Here is a 20,098-nt window from a genome sequence, read left to right as displayed (position 1 = left end):
CTGTACATGGTTTAGAGAAGCAGCTTATTGATACTATAAATGTCTTCTTTTTGGAGCAGCTCCTTCTGGAGCACACAGGAGGATAAGCTCTGCTCAATTTAGTTTTGTGTACAAGAAGCGAGTATGGCTGTTCCCCTAAGCAACAGTGACCACAGGACAATAAGGTTTGAAATCTCAGGCACAGAGGTCTTTCAGTGGTGATGAAACCATTAATGGCAGGTGGACGGGTAACACGAAAACCAAAAAAACCCTGCTGTTTCAGGCTGGATTCTGTTTAGGAAACACAGAAGAGTTTCTTTACCTGCTGAGATAAACAATCATCACTAACAGAGAGAGAATCAATCCAGCATGTTCCTGGGCAGGGAGGTGGAGGGGGGCACAGGATGTATGCAACATTATAAGGCAGCCTTTGGAATGTGCAAACTCTGCCGAAACACCTTTAACAGGGCAGATTGCAAACTGTGAGCACAGCCTGCTGTTGAATTTTACACAGACTGAGGTAACTAGGAGCACATTAGTCGCAAAGAGACTACGCTAGTGTTCCTGGGGACCACCTGCATCAAACAAATCTGGAGTGAAATTGCACAAATCCTACAGCTATTCCAAGGGCACAGCAAAGGAATGATAAAACGTGGGTGGCTACGTCCCTCTCAATCCGTGTCCACTGGCTGCACTTATGGTACGTCCACAAGCCATCTAGACCAACAAGCAATGAAAACGATGAGAGAGCAATTAAAGAAGTTAAAGAGTTTGCAGAAAAATTATGCACATACATTGTCAAATTTCAGTGCAGAAGATGAGGAGGAAATAACAAGAGCATTTTCTAGGACATAACATGGATTGGTGGGACGAGGCCTTAGCAGAGAATAAGACATTTTAAGGGAAATAGATAAGTAGAAAATAAAGGTCAATACCCTGCCATTGATAAAAAAAATGGCTAAGCAAGCCAGAACAAAGAGTCCTAATAAACAGCTGCTTCTTGGAATGCAAAAAAAAGGGGGGGGGTAATAAGGTGGGGGGGAAGTGTTCACCAGTTATTGGCATTGGAACCAGTATCATGATCAGGGGGGGAAGTCACCCATAAAATGACAACATTTGCCAACAATACCTAAACAATGGTAGGTGAATGGGTAACAATAACAGATGAAATCTAGTGTTGAAAAATGCAGGGTCATGCACTTTAGAAGGAAACACTTTACTATTTACTTTCATTGCTGGATTTTAAATATACTGGAACCACTCAGGAAAAAAGTGGACTAAGGAATTAAAATATCCAAGAATGTGAAGAGGCAGTTAGACCAGCAAACAAAACATTACGATCTATAAAGAATCAGATAAAATATTTTAACACCATTAAATAAATCAATGGTGAACCCTCTCCTTGAATATTGTGTTCAATTCTGGACACTAACTCAAAAAATATAGCAGAAATAAAAGGGGTTCAAAAGGAATCTCCTTCCCACAGTACAGCACAGCGTTATTCAACAAGCCAAGTGCATTATGCATCATTTTTACTTTCCTCTGAAGAATCATGTAATGGCTGCAGCCCACTGTGGAATACCATACTGGATAAACCATAAGTCTGATCCAGTATGGAAGATTCCCATGTTCCTAAGATTCCACATGTTGAAATATGATCATTGCTCATATTGAAATGGCAACCTGCTTTCAATTAAATAGATTTCCAAATGCAGTTCAGCAATATTTAGCAGTGTTAAATATGTTAACATAGAGACTCCAAACATCGGTACATCTCCACTTAATATGAACACACAGTATTAAAAGGGAAAATTATTCATTTCCGATTCTTTACTTTCTCAGTATTAATGCAAGTGCTTTCAAGGGGCAAATCCATGTTGTAACGGGAAATGAATTCCAAAACCATTTGCATGGATTTTCATAGCTGACCTTTGTGGTTTACCTTTTCTTTGTTTTAGAGTAACATTTTTAAAGGGATGCTGCACTTTTATCAACTTTTTTAAATTAACTTTAGAAAAATAGATTTTCACTGTAGAATCTTTATTAGGGATTGTGCTTAATTGGTGAGATCTCTGTTGAACAGATTATTACCAGATTTCTAAGGAGTCAGGCAAAGATATATACTGTAGATCTAGTACATTCAGGGAGAAGTTAACCTTTTATTGCAACATCTCCTATAACAGTGATTAAGATGAAGAGTGGTTAGTCCTAAACAATTCTCTTTCATATCAATAAATGAATCAAACTAGCCTTGATATACATCCCAGGGAGTGGGAAATAGAAAGAAGCTTACTATGAACAGTTTACCATCCTGACCCACTTAATAAATTTGACTCAGTAAGATTTCAGACAGTGTTCACACAGACAGTTGGGGTTGTCTGTCCACACTGTATTGTATATGCAAGAAGTATTTCATATCACTTGCTTCACAAAGGCCTGAAGAAAATCCTTCCCTAACAACTTTCCTACGGGTCTTGAGTTTATCTGTTCAGACACGTTAAGGGTTCAGTTGTGTGATGATTAAGCCTTTCTTTTCTACAAACATTGACTCCGCAGATGCAAATCACATGTACCTTGAGACTGTCTCAAGGTACAAACTGCTGTACTCTTCCACATTCTTGTTCCAGCTGTTCCATACAAGAATTTCCTAACTGTTCTTGGTCTCCCATGTGTTCTATGCAGCTTGCACAGTGTACTCTGCCCTTGCAAAAGCAGAATTGTTTGGATGAGCATTGGCCTTTTTCCCTTACTGATTTTGTAAAGATTTTTGTAGGCAGCAGTTTGATCTAAAGTGGCACATACACATGGCAGTGGCAAAGCAAAAGGGTCCCTGCTTACATTCAGAGCACTGCAGTTCTAAAAAGGAGCATTTCTAAAAATATTTTAACTACAAAAATGTATCCAAAACAGCAGGGTTTAACCCTTACCAAAAACTTAAGTTAGTGACTACATATATTTTTTCTACTCTTGCACAATATGCTATGAGCCAGTGGATGCTAATTTCCAACCCACTGGTGGCTGCATTTCAGTAGTGCCATATATTTGTAGTTTATAAACATTTTAATAGCCTTTAGACTAGTATGAATGTAAATTATTATTTTATATGAATTTCTATTGTGACACCCATTTTGTTGCTTCGAAGGAAATGAAGGAAAAAGGGGTTGTGCATTATAAATTAAAGTTCTAAACGTAGTCTAAATGTACCCTCCCCTTATTGTTTAAGAAGCAGCATTCCAAATTGAACACGACACATATTGCTGCTCTAAACACCTGCATACTGTGCATCCAATTTTTCTTGTCAAGGTGCAGTCTGTACATCAGGGGTGGCCAACCTGTGGCTCCAGAGCCACATGCAGCTCTTCAGAAGTTGATATGCAGCTCCTTGTATAGGCACCGACTCCGGGGCTGGAGCTACAGGCGCCAACTTTCCAATGTGCCAGGGGATGCTCACTGCTCAACCCCTGGCTCTGTCACCGGCCCTGCCCCCACTCCACCCCTTCCCACTCCCTCCCCTAAAGCTGCAGTGCCTTCGCTGTCCCCTCCCCACCCCCCCGAGCCTCCTGCACGCCATGAGACAGCTGATCGGCAGGGCTGCCAGTGGATGGGAGGTGTTGGGAGCAGGGTGAGGGAGCTGATAGGGGGCTGCTGACATATTACTGTGGCAATGTACATTGGTAAATTCTGGCTCCTTCTGAGGCTCAGATTGGCCACCCCTGCTATTCTGAAAGGTATGCAACAATCAGGAACCTGACCCTGCAGAGCCCTACACATGAGTAGTTCCAAGACTGAATTGGCAACTTACTTACATGAGTAAGACTTTCTAGGCAACAGCCCCAAATCAAAGTCCTCCCTACCCACTGTATGTCTGAAAACCCAATGAGCAAAAGAAGGTAAAATATTAACGGTGGGTGAATGACATCTAACAAAAACAATCTCTGCCTGTCAGAATAAACCACTATCTCCTCCTGCCTTCTACAATTCCATTAAAAGACTATTGTATGCCTCAATCCATGTCCATGGATGGTTGAGGAATGTTGAAACAGGACAGGGAGGGAAATTTTGGAGGGATCTTTAAGGGAAAAAAAAGATAAGGCAAAATAGGTACATCGGCCATATTACCTAAACGGTGTGTGCATCTTTCTGGTCGTCTGTCTTGTTTATTTAAGAGGGTAAGCTCTTTGAGGCAGGCATCATATTTTTGTATGTGTTTGTACAGCACATAATACAGCGGGTCCCAGATTTCTGTTAGGGCATTTGGATACTACTACAACGCCAACATTAAATAATAATGATAGCAGTTAGACAGTTCCATCTGAAGATGATTTCTTTACCTGCCATAAAATAATCATAGATGATTCAGCCAAGACAGCTTGTGTTAAGGTAATACTTATCTTTCTCTAGAAAGAACTGGTTCTTTTAACATTTCTATTGAGAAAGGTAAGGGATAATGTGATGGAGACCTTTTTGGCCAAAATGCTAATAGACTGTGTATGTGACAAAGACAGAAAATAGAAGAATCTTTAAAATAAACTTTCTAATATTTGAATGCACTAAAGAGTTGAGCTAGAGAGCGGACAGAGATGTGTCCCCCAGAAATTAATGTATCATAAACCAGCAGATCATTTGTCTACAATTAGATTGTAAAGCAGGGAAGCCTCAAATCCTTTGAATTCTTCATTTACATAAAGACCTCTTCAAAGATGCTTTACCTTAATTTACCTCTGTATCTTTGTTGCATCTTAATATATAGAAAACTATTCACAAAATTTCATAGATTTTATCTTTTAAATCAAAATGCATCAGACACAGGACAGAAATGTATTTGGCCAGATCCTCATTTAGTGTAAATCCAGTGACTTCATAGGAACCATGCTGATTTGCATCGAGGATCTGATTCCATTATTTTGAAAAACATAGGTCTTCAAAAATATATATTGTTGAGTTCGAAGCAAAAAACTTGATCTGTTATTGACAGCAGATGTGGGAAATTCAAGAAAGGTCTGAACAAACAAAATTTGACACAACATTGTACATTGTATTAAATACACAGGTTCCAGGTGTTTGTTTCAGTACACCTCTACCCCGATATAGTGCTGTCCTCGGGAGCCAAAAAAATCTTACCACGTTATAGGTGAAACCGCCTTATATCGAACTTGCTTTGATCCACCGGAGTGCGCCAGCCGCGCCTCCCCCCCACCCCCCGAGCACTGCTTTACCGCGTTATATCCGAATTCGTGTTACATCGGGTTGCGTTATATCGGGGTAGAGGTGTATTTGTAATAAATACTCATTTTTGAAATGTTTTTACTAGATGCTTTTTAAAGCCATCTGACTTTAAACGAAAATTATATGGTATTATTTTCATCATATTACCAAAACAGGCTTTTCATTGAAGAGTTATTGTAGCAATACATTAGAAGTTCCCTGGACTTTGCTGATGTCCATTTAAGAAAGGCTTTTCTTCATTTATTGATGTTCTCATTAAAACAGTATATGTGCATAAAACCCATCTCTGTCATACACACACACACACGGGTTAGAATACAATGTAAATACAGAAAAAAGAATTGTAGAGGCTACCTGGTGTTGAAAGGATGTATGAATAATTGCTAGAGTACAAACAAAAAACCTTTCATAAGCTCAGAGCCATTAAAAATATCTTTCTATTTTAATATTTGTAATTTTAAATGACTCTTGCAATTCACCACTGAACAAGTCTACCTATGAAAATAATTCAAAATATAAAACCACTTTAAGACCACAAAAGTAACCTTCAGTTATGACAATAACTCTGTGGGAAATATAGAAAAGGAAAGAAGTCACATTTTCTATGCAATTTGTATGAGTCATCAGTCCTGTTTTCTCCTGAATGAAACTGGTTAGCTATAACAACAACAACAAAAACAAAGCTGTCTGAACTGGGTGATCCAAGTAATTATATGTTACAGAATGAACACATTTATGACAAAACTTTCAAATATTTGGGAAAAAAAGAAAAGATTATTATATCCCCTGGTTGAAACAGCTTCTGAACTGATGTAAACAGGTATTTAACAAAAAGAAGAACAGGAGTACTTGTGGCACCTTAGAGACTAACAAATTTATTAGAGCATAAGCTTTCATGGACTACAGCCCACAGTATACCTCTGTGGAAAATATATGAGGTTACTCAACCTTTCGAGCAGTGATTTCTACTCCTGCACAAATTTTTGGCTCACCAAATTATCCATATTATAAGAGTGAAAGACTACTGTAGCATATCTAAACATTACATCTTAGTTTTTTTAAATGCACTAATGAGATGTGTATGCAACTAAAACATCCCATGATCGTTTACATCTCTTCTCCTCCTTATGCCAATCCCTCAGACCTCCAACTTTTCTGTGTCATACCTTGCTGTGTTATGTCTAAGTTAGGTCCTGATTCTGCTCTGATTAAATTCAATGGGGCCACGTGCATGAGTTAAGATTTGCAAAAATCATGCCTTTCTCAGACAGTAAGCTACTTGAGGCAGCAGCCTGGCTCATTTTGTCTGTAAAGCACCTTGAATCCTTATGGCACCATAGAAATGATCATCACTTAACAAGATCAAGTGACCTGTTGTATGCTATATTCCGAATCTTTGCAATTTCAGGAAGCTACAGAGCAGTTTTCTGAAGGCAGCTTCATCCACTGCTAATATAGAACTTACTTCAATACTTTTATAGTATCTGAGAAGGAACTGGATAGTACCAAGTCAGTTTTATGTTCTAGATTTTATTTTTAGCTTAAGTGAATTTAGACCTTGTGAATGCTGCTGTACTGATAACCCTAAATGCTAAAATAAACCTTCTAGCCACAGAACACGGACAGTCAGAAACAGCATTAGCTTCTCCACACATCCTATCAATGAGCCTGAGCCCTGATTTACAGAGACCACCTCTAGAGACTAGATGATAGTTGAGTTTATATATTCATTCAATCTTTGACCTCTCTGCTGAGTTTGCCAACAAGCATGCTAGCAGTGGTGGGGGCAGCATTGTCAGACATGGTTATCTGACTTCCAGGAATTGTACTAACACCAATTCCTTTGGCATAGACCAGCTTACAGGTGTCAGATGGCAATCATTTATACTGCTTATTATAGAGTTCTTTCTAATGTATTTATTTGATTGACCTAAGTATGACTACTTGTTTTACATGTACAAAGTATTTTAAAGGCATATTTATGTTAATTTTTAAACAACTTTTGGTCACTACCAACCTGGGCAGGATTCAGACAAGTGGCCTAAAATATGATTATGACAAGCATTTATATCACAGTACAACTTCATGATGCTATATTGGCTAGTGAAAGAATTTTCACAGCCTTCCAGTGAGTTAGATTAGTACAAGGGGCAATACTTAAAAAAAAAAAAAAAAAAAGACACCATTTATTGCCCCACAGTATTTGTTTTACCATAGTATATATTGCACTTCATATACTTAGATTGAGAAATACCAGGGATACGACGATACATTTAGCTACTATTTGCATTTTACAGATGAGGAAACTGAGGCACAGAAAGACTAAGTGATTTTTTTTTAACCAAAACTATGCAGAGAGTCCTAGGTAAATTCAGGATTAAAAATAATGAGTTCCTAGATCTCAGTCCTATGTTCAGTCCATGACTCTACATTGCCACGATCAGACATCAGAAATCTATTTTTCTAAGATTTTAGTAATTTTGTTTAAATGAATTATTTTATTTTTTTAACTATTATATATTTTCTCCAAATTTTATTAACAATTTTCACTAAAAAGAAATATAGGTCAATAGATTAGTAAGTGAAAGGAATTTAAAAGACAAGTGTTTGCCAAGGGATGAGTGATAAGGCACTCTTTTGTAAGAAGAAAGTGATAGTAACTTGAATGTTATCCATCACAAATTGTGTGTTTTGATCATGTTTCTTCTTTGGGGGGAAAACAGCTGTTCTCCCATTTCATCATAATTTTGTGAACAACTTTAGCTGAAGCTCCATAAACAACATTTTGTGCTTTAAAGTTGTGTTGTGTTGATTTACTCCATTTATGCAGCATCACCTTATAGTAAGGCACAGGGTTTGTCAGTTATTATTTTTGCCCCCGTCCCATGGGTTCCCTCTTATAACACCTGGCCACATCTAAACACTAAGTAAGTTATTGTACTGAAAATTTTCTGTGCCTTTATTCTGTAGATGCCTTTTCTTTCCTACCGAGCTTCTTGTCTCTAAAGCCCCAAATTCAGAAAAGCACTTAAGCATGTGCTTAAATCCCACAGACTTCACTGAAACTTAAACACATACTGAAGTGCCTTCCTGCGTCAAGGCCTAAATAACTACAGTCTCAGGCCTTTTTCTGCAATTGTAAATGTCAGCCTCCTCCAAGTTAAACATGAACACAACTCTGGTTCAGCAGCCAGAGGTTGCCCTGGCATTTTCCCAATAACCTATGTGCATTACCTCCAAGAACTCCACCTTCCTGGCATTGGTGGCCCCAATTTGCTTCCAGGAGCATATCTCCATCATTGCAGCAAGAAACACTGCTGATGTAAGCCACAGGGTCAGCATAGATTCACAGATGTTATAAAATGACAAGCATTATATAGTTACATCTCAATTACTATTGAGAAATTCAACAGACATTCCGAGATGAGGGCAGTGGTGCTCACTCCTTAATTCAGGTATTTATATCCACCCTGAGAGACTGAAATGTAGGATTGCACAAGAACTCCAGAGGGACATCGACTCTTTCCTCCCCTCCCCACCCCTCAAAAAAAATAAAATGTTTCTAAGTAGTTCGATAAATCTCTTAACAACACATTCTGACTAGTGAGGTCCTAGGATGGTATTTTAATGTTGTGCCTACTTTCATGTTAAAACTGTTTCAGACATACATGAAAATAAGTAGTGTAATAAATCAATAAATACTTACAAACACACAAGAAAATCAGCCCCAGCACCCAGAAATCACTGGTAAGTTGCTTTTGAATTCATGAAACTGACCTGAAAATGTAGAAAGAAAAAAGTTAAAGCAAAGAAAAACTATCAAAACTGACACATTTAACTTCTTTTTTTATTATAGGACAGAGGCATTTTCTAACTATGAACTAAACAAAATTGCAACCAGCACTGTTGTCACCATTTCAACCGAATAATTTACACAGAATTTGTTTCCAGGAAGCCAATACCATGACAAACAATTATTTCATTGTTCTACATCTTACACCATAGCAACCCAGTCCATTATGGCTTGTAAGAGCTGTCAGAAATAACAGGCATGGTTATCTTTTTAATAGGGAAAACAACAAAGAGATTTTTTAAAGGGTTATGGGAACACACATTACTTTAGAAAAATCTGTTGGTAATAGTGTTTTGTAGCTTAACTGTTTTAATATAATATCTTTTTGGTATTCTAAATTGGAATACATTTAAGGTAACAGTCATACAACAAGAATGTTTTTGTTCTACCTAAGGTCTAGATCCCATTTAGAAGCTTAGCCTAGGTACAATGCATTCAGTATAAGGCATGATTCAATCCAACATTCTTTTTCCTCCATACCCCTCAGTTCTGGCTGGAAAGGTAACAGATGCAACTCAAACCCACAGAGCTTGCCTTATAAAATTCTTTAACTAGCACAATGACTCACTTTATGCCTCTAAATATCCATGGTTTCCTCTCTCCAGAACCCCCATGCATTAGAAGGTAGTTCGGCAGTTTATTTTTATTGTTTGGTCTACATACAGCACATTTTCAGTTCTTGTGAAAACAAAGAAACTTTGTTTCAAAGCCCTTGTTTTCTTTCCAAAAATGCGGGAGATGGATATGGGTAACATTAAACTGAAAATAATAATGGGCCTGGGCTACTAGTTTAGGTCAAAATCTTTTTTTGTTCCTTGGGAACTATCTGATTAATTTGCAGTTCATAAAATAGTGGGTGTAAGTTTAGTGTAAAAAACATGTAACTATATTGAAGATGAAATCATCCATTTTGTTACCCTCCAGTAATGTGTAAGAAACACCTTCCCACCACATTTCTGTACCCTCAAGTGCACATTGCACAATATTGCACACTGCCTACAGATAAGGAGAGAATACCAAACTTATCTTGATGTAGAATATCCTCCTTATCCCATCCACCCACCCTGAACTGCGTGTTATTCATTCCAGTGAAGCCCTCCCCCACCCCAAAAGTACACATCTAATTGTGTCTTCTCTCCTGTAATGCCAATACAGAGTCAACAAATCTCATTTGCCATATCATTGCAGTGTTATTATATATGTTAAAAGCAAGTCTGAATCTCATTATCAGTTGATTTATGCCATTAGTGTGCTTTGGAGCCACCAATTAAACAAGGACAGTGGTTCGTAAGGTCACAGTTAATTAATCTGAAAGAGTATAAATACACTTTAATGCGCACCACCTCATAGAGAGAATTTAGGAACAAAGCACCACCACTTTATGGTGGACAAGCAATTAGGATGAAGGTTAAACACACAAAACTTAAAATTTAGCCTCAAAGTTCAGCTAAAATTAAAACTATAGGAAAAAATTTAGCTTGGAAATATGCATGTAAAAACATTAATGTTCATAACAATGCAAGTAAGTGAGAGACAGAACAGGGCTAACTGTGCCCAGTGATCCTGAGCAAATTAAAGCCTGTTGTTGTTCAGATAACACCTCAAAACTGGCAATCGGCTGCAGGCTGCACCATTATGCAGCTAGTCAGGCTGAAAAAAAAAAAAAAATAAACAGCCCAATCTATTCAAAATGGTTTCATCTTAGCTAGGTGGTTATATTTAGTACATCATACAAAATAATAAAAAAATGATTTTTCCCTTACTAAATTAACCAAGGAAATGTGAGGGTAAAATAGTGCATCCCATATAATACATTCAAAGTAAATCAACTAAATGTGCAGTAATGTAGCAGCAGTCTACCGGTACAACCAGACTATAAGTAACAATAGTGAAAACACTCCAGACTACCTGAAACACTTATTTACAGTGCAAATTCAAAATATAAAGTACCCTGACTTTAAATGAAGGAAAATTAGAGACAGTTACTAAAATCATGACTCATTTTACCATGCATAGTTATTGGATCAAAAGAAAAACAATATTCCAAGTACAAAACAACACCTCATGACTTAATTAACTTAAGTGGTTTCAAGACTTTTTCTTTTTGTATTTGTAGTGAAATGTTCTACCAGTAAGCATTGCACCTTATTCTTTTCCTACTGGGTTTAACAGATGATAATTTTTCCAGTCAAAAGACTAAAGATGCAGCTGTGAAAGGAAAACAATCTTTCCCCATCATCAGAAAGTTAATATCACAAATATTAAACCCATGTTGAATATATTTTTTTAGAACACGCATTTATTTTTATTGATTAGAACAGGGGACGGCAATCTTTCAGAAGTGGTGGGCCAAGTCTTCAATTATTCACTGTAATTTAAGGTTTCGCGTGCCAGTCATACATTTTAACGTTTTTAGAAGGTCTCTTTCTATAAGTCTATAATATATAACTAAACTATTGTTATATGTAAAGTAAATAAGGTTTTTAAAATGTTTAAGATGCTTCATTTAAAATTAAATTAAAATGCAGAGCCCCCAGGACCGGTGGCCAGGACCCGGGCAGTGTGAATGCCAGTGAAAATCAGCCTTCGGCACCCATGCCATAGGTTGCCTACTCCTGGATTAGATAAAGTAGTATAGACTTGTCAGGGTAACCCACTGTTCCATATGTAATATGCACCCCCCCTTTGTAGCTGATCCATAGAGGACATAAGTCTGCACTGCTGCCTCACACTAGACAAGTGTTTCAGTTCTAGAGGTCTCTGGTTCAATCCCAGGTGATGACTGAGATGAATGGTCATTGCATAAACACAAGAATAAAGTTCCTCTTCAGTGAAGTATTCCCATTGATTTCTATGGTACTACTCCTATCAGTAACTTCATGGAAATGTGTGTTTGTAGTCAGAATGCTGTACTGATGTCAGAGCTTATTCTTACACAGCTTTTTGGAAAGCTACTAGCATATTTACTGAAGATTGGCTTGCTCTTTTTTTTCAAGGGACAGAAGTGAAGCTTAAAAAAAAAAAAAAAAAAACCACACACCATCCTGCACTCAGATTCAGGCATTTTTGCCAAAAGGTGCTCCATATTTAAAGCCCATTGCTCCCCAAACCAACCAAATAAATTATAAGCTTTCTTCTGTTGACTCTTTTGTCCCACCATTTTATAATAAACACCACAGTGAAAGGACATTGCACGATACCAATCAACTCCAGCATCATGGCATTGTAATGCCCCAACCAGCAGCAGCCACCATGCAACTGGGGCCTGGCTAGCATGCAGGGAAAGGAGAAAGCAGAAGATGCAGTGCAGTAAAGCTGTACAGCACTTATATCCACCTGCCACGACCACAGCGCACTCGCTAGTACAAATACATTTTGAGAGCACCCTGTGAACTGCCAACATATTGGGAGATGGAATAAAAACAGTTGAAACACACTGCAGTTAAAACATCAGGAAACGTGAAGAACAAAAAATTAAAGCTGGGATTTTCAAAAGAGAGTTAAGGTGCCCAACTCTCATGGAAAGTCAATGGGAACTGGGTACATAACTCCTCTTAGCCCCCTTGGATAACCCCAGCCTAAGAAGCCAGACAAAGTGGCATCTTTTAAATATGAGGGATTACACAAGGGCAAATGGCAATCAGATAAAAGTTGCCCTTGAAAAGGATAAGGGTATGACTACACAGCCCATAGCAGTAAGCATCCCAGCACGGATCAATAAACTCAGGCTTCCAGGGCTTGCACCAGCACTCTAAAAACAGCTGTGCACAGGCATTCTGAAGTTGCAGCTGGGGCTGGGGCTTCAGCTCTGAAGTCTAGGGAGGCAGGTGGCCTTCAGAGCCTGAGCCACAACTTAAAAGCGCTGTCTATACAGCTCTTTTTAGAGCACTAGCACAAGCCCCACAAACCCAAGTCTATCAACCCAGGTTGGGAGGCTCACTGCTGCAGGCTGTGTGGATATATCCTAAGGGGTCTAGGTGTCAGGAGGGATGTACAGAATTCCAGACTAACAAAAAGGAAAACACCAAAATTCAGTGGGCCTGGTTTGAAGGAAAGTTTACTATTTCTCCAGTAGATACATACATGTATATATTCAGAGGGTGAAATCCTAGCACCATTCTTATCAATGGGAGTATTGCCATTGGCTTAAATTGGGCTGGGATTGTATATACAGACTGTATATACAAAGACTACTAGGACAAATTATACCCTCACAGGCATAAGCACATCTCCCATTGACTTCAATTAAAGCCATGCACATACAACCAAGAATTTCCAGGAAACTTTCTGAGAAATTTGCTTTACAAAAGTCAAGCTTTATTTGCAAAACCATACTCCTGCAAATAAAACCATGGACATAAGAGAGACTACTTTCATGAGTAAAAGTTTGCAGGATCAAACCCAGAATACTTAAAGTATCACTATAAATACCAGCAACCAAAGAAACTTCTAACAAAAACAGGATTTTTTTTTTTAGTTTATCAGTGAACCCTCCTCCTCTTCAATAGCTTTAGTAATTCCAAGTAGAAAATAGCTTGTATTAACATATGATTTCACCACATTTCTCTACAGAAAGCTGAGAGTGTATTCATTTAATAAAAGCTTTCAATAATAATAAAGGACCATAGTTATTCTAAGATAACCAGATTCTACAGGTAGTGTGAATTTTCTGCGGACAACCATCAGTGAGCACCAAAGAAGCCTGCATGTAAAAAATGGAAGCAGTTATTTAGAAGAAAGCATGGTATCATATTATATCGTTTAAGAATGTGGCCTATCATTGTGGGCTGCTGGGACCAAACTATGTACCATTCAACAACTGTTAAAAACCTATTTTAAGAATTACAGCATGATATGAGATGAGAAAAAGGTATAATACAGACATTGAAGTTATACATTTAGGGCCTGATTCACATAGTAATTTCACACTTTGTACGTGCAAAATTGCACAATTAAAACAACAGTAATGACATATGCAAGGCCATAATCACGATAATAAAAATGAAGGGGGCACTAAGTTGATTATGTTGAGCTCCTCTGAGTTGGAGTTCTGTTACATCTACCATGTCTCTTTGGATTTTTACTTATTTGAAGTAAAAGGCAGAGTTTCCACATGAGTCAGTGAAGGATGCTTTATTTACGCTTTGTTTACACTAGAGACCTTATAACGACACAGCTGTACTGCTGCAGCTGCACCATTAAGGTCTCCCATGTAGCTGCTCTATGCCAACGACAGAGCTCTCTCCCGTCGGCATAATTAAACTACTCTCAACAAGTAGTAGTAGCTATGTCAGCAGGAGAGCATCTCCCACCGACATAGTGCTGTCCACACCGGCGCTTCTGTCGGTGTAACTTATGCTGGTCAGAGGGGCGGTTTTTACACACCCCTGAGTGACCTAAATTTTACTGACAAAAGTGCTAGTGTATCCTATCTCCTAGAACTGGAAGGGATCTTGAAAGGTCATCGAGTCCAGCCCCCTGCCTTCACTGGCAGGACCAAGTACTGATTTTGCCCCAGATCCCTAAGTGGCCCCCTCAAGGATTGAACTCACAACTCTGGGTTTAGCAGCCAATGCTCAAACCACTGAGCTATCCCTCCCCCCGACATAGCCTAATGTATCGGCAATGCTTCCCAGACTACTTTCCTGTCTGGAAGTGACATTAAACAGAGCAATTAACGTTGTTATTCATAGGACGCTCCCCTACAAATAACAAGAGGGAAATGCTGTTGCCTTCCCTCTTCGTAATCTTTTACCTGGCTTATATTCTGCTACCACCACAGGAAGAGTGGCTTAGTCTGAGGCCTGGTCTACACTAGGAATTTACATCACTATAGCTCTGTGTCTCGGGGGGCGGGGGAGGTGAAAAATCCATCTCCCTGAGAGAGATAGCCACAGTGACCTAACCCTGAGTGTAGGCAGCATTAAATCGATGGAAGAATTCTTCCATCGACCTAGCTGCTGCCTCTCAGGGAGATGGGTTACCTATGCCGATGGAAGAATTGCCCCCTCCCCATCAGTGTAGACAGCATCTAAACTGAAGTGCTACAGCTGTGCAGCTGCAGCGTTTTAAGTGTAGAGAAGGCCTTAGCCTGCTTACATTTGGTAAACATAGCTGTGTGCACATTGCAGCACTGGCAGAGGCTCAGGCTATCCAGCCAAGCTCAGACTCATCCTACCCAGTGAATCCGAGCTCGGATGGCTCGCCTGAGCTCCAGGGGTGCCGCAGTATCCAGCTATTTTTAGTACATATGCATGAGTGTCTAGGCTCACTCCTAGCAGCGGTGTAGACATACCCTTAGGGTTTGTCTACACAGTGACATTCAGGAAAGATAGGGCAAAATTAACTAAAGGTGTGAAATTAGTGCACATAAATAAAAATGCATTAAAGAAGTAAAGTAGTCTTAATTTGCTGTAGCTTAATCCAAGGTCCCACTTCAACTAACGGCAAAACTCCCAATAACATCAATGCAACCAGGATCTTACCCTATAAATATACACCTGCATCTACTGGAGAAATAATAACAATTTTGCCTTGAAATTCAAGGATCATAAAACAAACTAAGGTCATTTTATTTCTGAACAAGACATCCACACTGGGGTTTAATGTGCTTTATCTTATGCACATTAACTTCACACTTTTAGCTAATTCATCTTCTCTTTCCTGAGGGCCCCCCCATAGACAAGCCATCAAAGGTACAGTTCCATCCATTAAGGAAAATTATTGTTTACTTCATGACTTTCCCTTTTGAAATCCTCCCACTTCATTGTTGTCTAAATATCATCAGTTCAGCCTTCCAAAAGAATCCACAACTTGATTTTTCTGCCTGATAACTGAAACCATTGCAAAATGATCTATCATAAGAATAAGCAGATCACACCATGTATTGTATCAAAGTATCACAACTCAGTACAAGGTGGAACAGATTATGCATAAGGAGTTACAGGACAGAGAATTAGGGCTTGTCTACATGTGAAATACTACAGCAGTGCAACTGCACTAGTGTAGCACATCATCGTAGATACTTCCTACAGCAACAGGAGGGACTCTACAATTGGCATCGTTAACCCACCTCCCTAAGAGGCTGTTGCTAAGTCGACAGAAGAATTAATCAATCTAATGCAGCCTACATGGGGAGTAGGTCAGACCTATGTTCCCCAAGCGACATAGCTGGATCAACTTAACTTCTGAGCATACACCTGGCCTTAATGGGCTACAGACTGTTGTAATGAGACATAAAATCAGCGTGTCTACTGAGTCCACGATTTTTGTTAGATATGGAGTGATGCTTTTGTGAAAAAAGTGTTCGGGTGACAGAGTGTTTTTGTTTTTTATCATTTTCCTGCATGAATTCATTTAAGAGCATAGTGATTGTCTAGTTTGACCTACAAAATCATTGTTGGGGCATTTGATGCACAAGATGAGGTATACCACATGTTTTGACAGGCATGAGTAGGAAGCATGGATCTTGATTCATCGTGGGGGGATTCATCACTGTAGCAGTGGAGATAGGGCTACAGGTTTTGCATCTGTTGTTGTGGCAGAGTCTGGTGCTGCTTTGAGTTGGTGTTTTCATCGTCTGTGGGAAGCTTGATTCTTATTATGAGCTTGGTGAGGTTGGGGGGTTATTTGAATGCTAGAAGAGGGGGTTCGGGAAAGATTTTTTCCAGGATGTGGTCCCCATCAAGTATGGGTTGTAACTGTTTGATGATACTCCATATGGGCTCCCATACCCACTCTTCTGGCCTTCAAATAACTCCCCGACTAGACAACCACTATGCCCTCAAATGAACTCACATAGTAAAAATAATAAAGATAAAAACACCCTATCACCCATGGGCAAACACTTTTCAAAAAACAATCACTCCATATCTAACCTCTCAGTCCTTGTTCTCAAAGGAAACCTGGCACACCACTTTCAGAAATGAGCCTGGGAACTTAAATTCAGAACTCTGCTAGATACCAAAAATCATTGACTCACTAGAGACACTGGTTTAATGTTTCATTACGACAATCTGTAACCCACTTAAGCCATGTCTACACTAGCGAGATTACAGCGGCACAGCTGTACCGATGCAGCTGCACTGCTGTAAGAGCACTTGTGTAGCCACAGTATGCCAATGAGAAAGAGCTCTCCTGTTGACATAATAAAATCACCTCAATGAGCGGCAGTTGCTATGTTGGCCGGAGAACCTCTCCCACCGACAGCGCTGTGCACACTACCACTTATGCCAGTGAAACTTATGACGCTCAGGGGGGTTGTTTATTCACACGCCTGAACAACATAACTTATGAAAACATAGGCTGCAGTATAGACATAGTCTCATAGTGGAGTAGGATGGTCCAGTGATTAGGACCTTAGCCTGTAACTCTGGAGACCTGGGCTCAATTCCCAGTCTGCCACAGAACTCCTGCATGACCTTAGGCAATGTACTTAGTACCTCAGATCCTTAGTACCTCATCTGTAAAATAGGGATAATAGCACTTCTCTGCCTGACAAGAGGTGTAGTGAGAATAAATATATTAAAGACTTATAGTGAAGTGCTCAGATACTACAGTAATGGGGATCATATAGGAACCTTAGATAGACTGTGGTTCTCAAAACTTTAATTTTGCAAACGAGTTCTTAGGAAAGGGTCCTCTGCCAGTCCCAGTGCACAGTTCTTAAAATATTTCATTCTACTGTCCAGGAAAGGCTGTATGGCCCACTAGTAGATCATTGGCTTATATTATATAATTGATATAGAGTAGAATAGCTCCTTATAGTCTCTTATGTAAATGCATATGCAGTTTTGAAAGCATGTCTTATGTCCTCAATAGAAAACTCATTAAGGTTTCTCTGCTGTTTGCCTGCCTACCTATAAAGCATCCAATCAGTTTAGGATCTAAGTGCTAGATACCAAATTAAGGATCGCTTACTATGCAATTTCATAACATATAGTCCTCAGAAGGATAATACAGGTACTAAAAGGAATTTTGATCAAAGGTTACTGTGCATTGCCCAATAACCAATTTTAAAATGTTAATATATCTGCCTTTTTAAAATAACTTTTAAAAACTCCAAAAGGTCTTCACCCACACTGTAAATTAGGGGCATATGAAATTTCACTTAAAAAAAGTAGATGCTTAAGCAAACAGAAAAAGCATCCAGAACTGGGAAATCTCTACAGTATTTCTACTGGGAAATCTCTACAGTATTTCTTTGATTAACAATTCCACATCAATTTTTCTAGGTGGGAAAAGGGGGGGAGGGGGAACAAGAGAGAGAAAGTGTGTATGTATCCTCAGAGTTTGAAAACTGCGTAGCTCCATTGAAGTCAATGGAACTATGATAGTTTGCACAAGCTGCAGATTTGCATTCTGGGGTCTACTCCCAGTGCTGCCCCTTACATGCTGTGTGAACTTAGGCAAGTCACTTCACCTCTCTGTGCTTCTGTTTCCCTTCCCACACTTAGGCCTGGTCTACACTACGACTTTAATTCGGATTTATCAGCTTTAATTCGAATTAACCCTGTAACCGTCCACACAACGACGCCATTTAATTCGATGTAAAGGGCCCTTTAAATCGATTTCTGTACTCCACCCCAACGAGCGGAGTAGCGCCAAAATCGATTTTAGCAATTCGAATTAGGGTTAGTGTGGCCGCAATTCGATGGTATTGGCCTCCGGGAGCTATCCCACAGTGCATCATTGTGACCGCTCTGGACAGCAATCCGAACTCGGATGCACTGGCCAGGTAGACAGGAAAAGCCCCGCGAACATTTGAACTTCATTTCCTGTTTGCCCAGCGTGGAGAGCACAGGTGACCACAGATACCTCATCAGCACAGGTAACCATGCAGGCTGATAATCGAAAAAGAGCACCAGCATGGACCGTGAGGGAGGTACTGGATCTGATCGCTGTATGGGGAGAGGATTCAGTGCTTGCAGAACTTCGTTCTAAAAGACGAAATGCAAAAACTTTTGAAAAAATTTCCAAGGGCATGATGGAGAGAGGCCACAATAGGGACTCTGAGCAGTGCCGCGTGAAGGTCAAGGAGCTCAGACAAGCCTATCAAAAAACAAAGGAGGCAAACGGTCGCTCCGGGTCAGAGCCACGGACATGCCGCTACTACGCCGAGCTGCATGCAATTCTAGGGGGGGCTGCCACCACTACCCCACCTTTGTTCGTGGATTCTGGGTCGGGGATAGTCTCGACGCCTGAGGATTCTGCCGAGGGGGTAGAGGAGGAGGAGGAGGAGGATGAGCTTGCAGAGAGCACACAGCACTCCATTCTCCCCAACAGCCAGGATCTTTTTATCACCCTGACTGAAGTACCCTCCCAAGCCAGTACCCAAGACTCTGACCCCATGGAAGGGACCTCAGGTGAGTTTACCTTTTAAAATATAAAACTTGTTTTAAAAGCAAACAGTTTTTAATGATTACTTTGCCTGACTTTGCATTCGCGGTCAGTTCAGCTACTGGAAAAGTCTGTAGCTACTGGAAAAGTCTGTTAACGTGTATGGGGATGGAGCGGAAATCCTCCAGGGACATCTCCATGAAGCTCTCCTGGAGGTACTCCGAAAGCCTTGCCAGAAGGTTTCTGGGCAGTGCATCCTTATTCCCTCCTCCATGGTAGGACACTTGACCACGCCATGCTTGCAGCAAGTAATCTGGTATCATTGCCTGACAAAGCCTGGCAGCGTATGGTCCCGGTGTTTGCTGGCATTCAAGCAACATCCGTTCTTTATCTTGTTGTGTAATCCTCAGGAGAGTGATATCACTCCTGGTAACCTGGTTGAAATACGGGAACTTAATTAAGGGGACAGAGGTGGCCGTTCCTACTGGGCTGTTTGCCTGTGGCGGAAAATAAATCCTTCCCTGCAGTTAGTTTTTCGCGTTTGGCTAGCAGGGATCTTCCCTGTTACCAGCCACGCGGTGGGGGGAGGGTACTGTGATCATCCCAGAGAATTCATGGCGAGGGGGGGGGGGGGGCGGCGGGGGGGTGGGTAGTTTGGTGCCTGCAGGGATCTTCCTGCAGGGTTAGTTTGTTTTCTGGTGC

General features: G+C 40.0%; 1 protein-coding gene across 11 annotated transcripts in view; it reads right to left on the bottom strand.

The window, feature by feature from the left end:
* The window catches only part of SOX6 (SRY-box transcription factor 6), a 455,173-nt gene that overhangs the window by 379,540 nt on the left and 55,535 nt on the right, over positions 1–20,098 (bottom strand). For all 11 annotated transcript variants that reach the window (XM_034770115.1, XM_034770125.1, XM_034770118.1 and 8 more), the window contains exon 2: positions 8,912–8,982. The gene's annotated coding sequence lies outside the window, so the exon portion shown is untranslated. The remainder of the gene's footprint in view (positions 1–8,911; positions 8,983–20,098) is intronic.

The sequence above is a fragment of the Trachemys scripta genome, chromosome 4 (assembly GCF_013100865.1).
Source record: "Trachemys scripta elegans isolate TJP31775 chromosome 4, CAS_Tse_1.0, whole genome shotgun sequence".
NCBI classification, from domain to species: domain Eukaryota; kingdom Metazoa; phylum Chordata; order Testudines; family Emydidae; genus Trachemys; species Trachemys scripta.
Note: the sequence above shows the minus strand (reverse complement) of the source record. Positions and strands in the feature narration are given on the sequence as shown.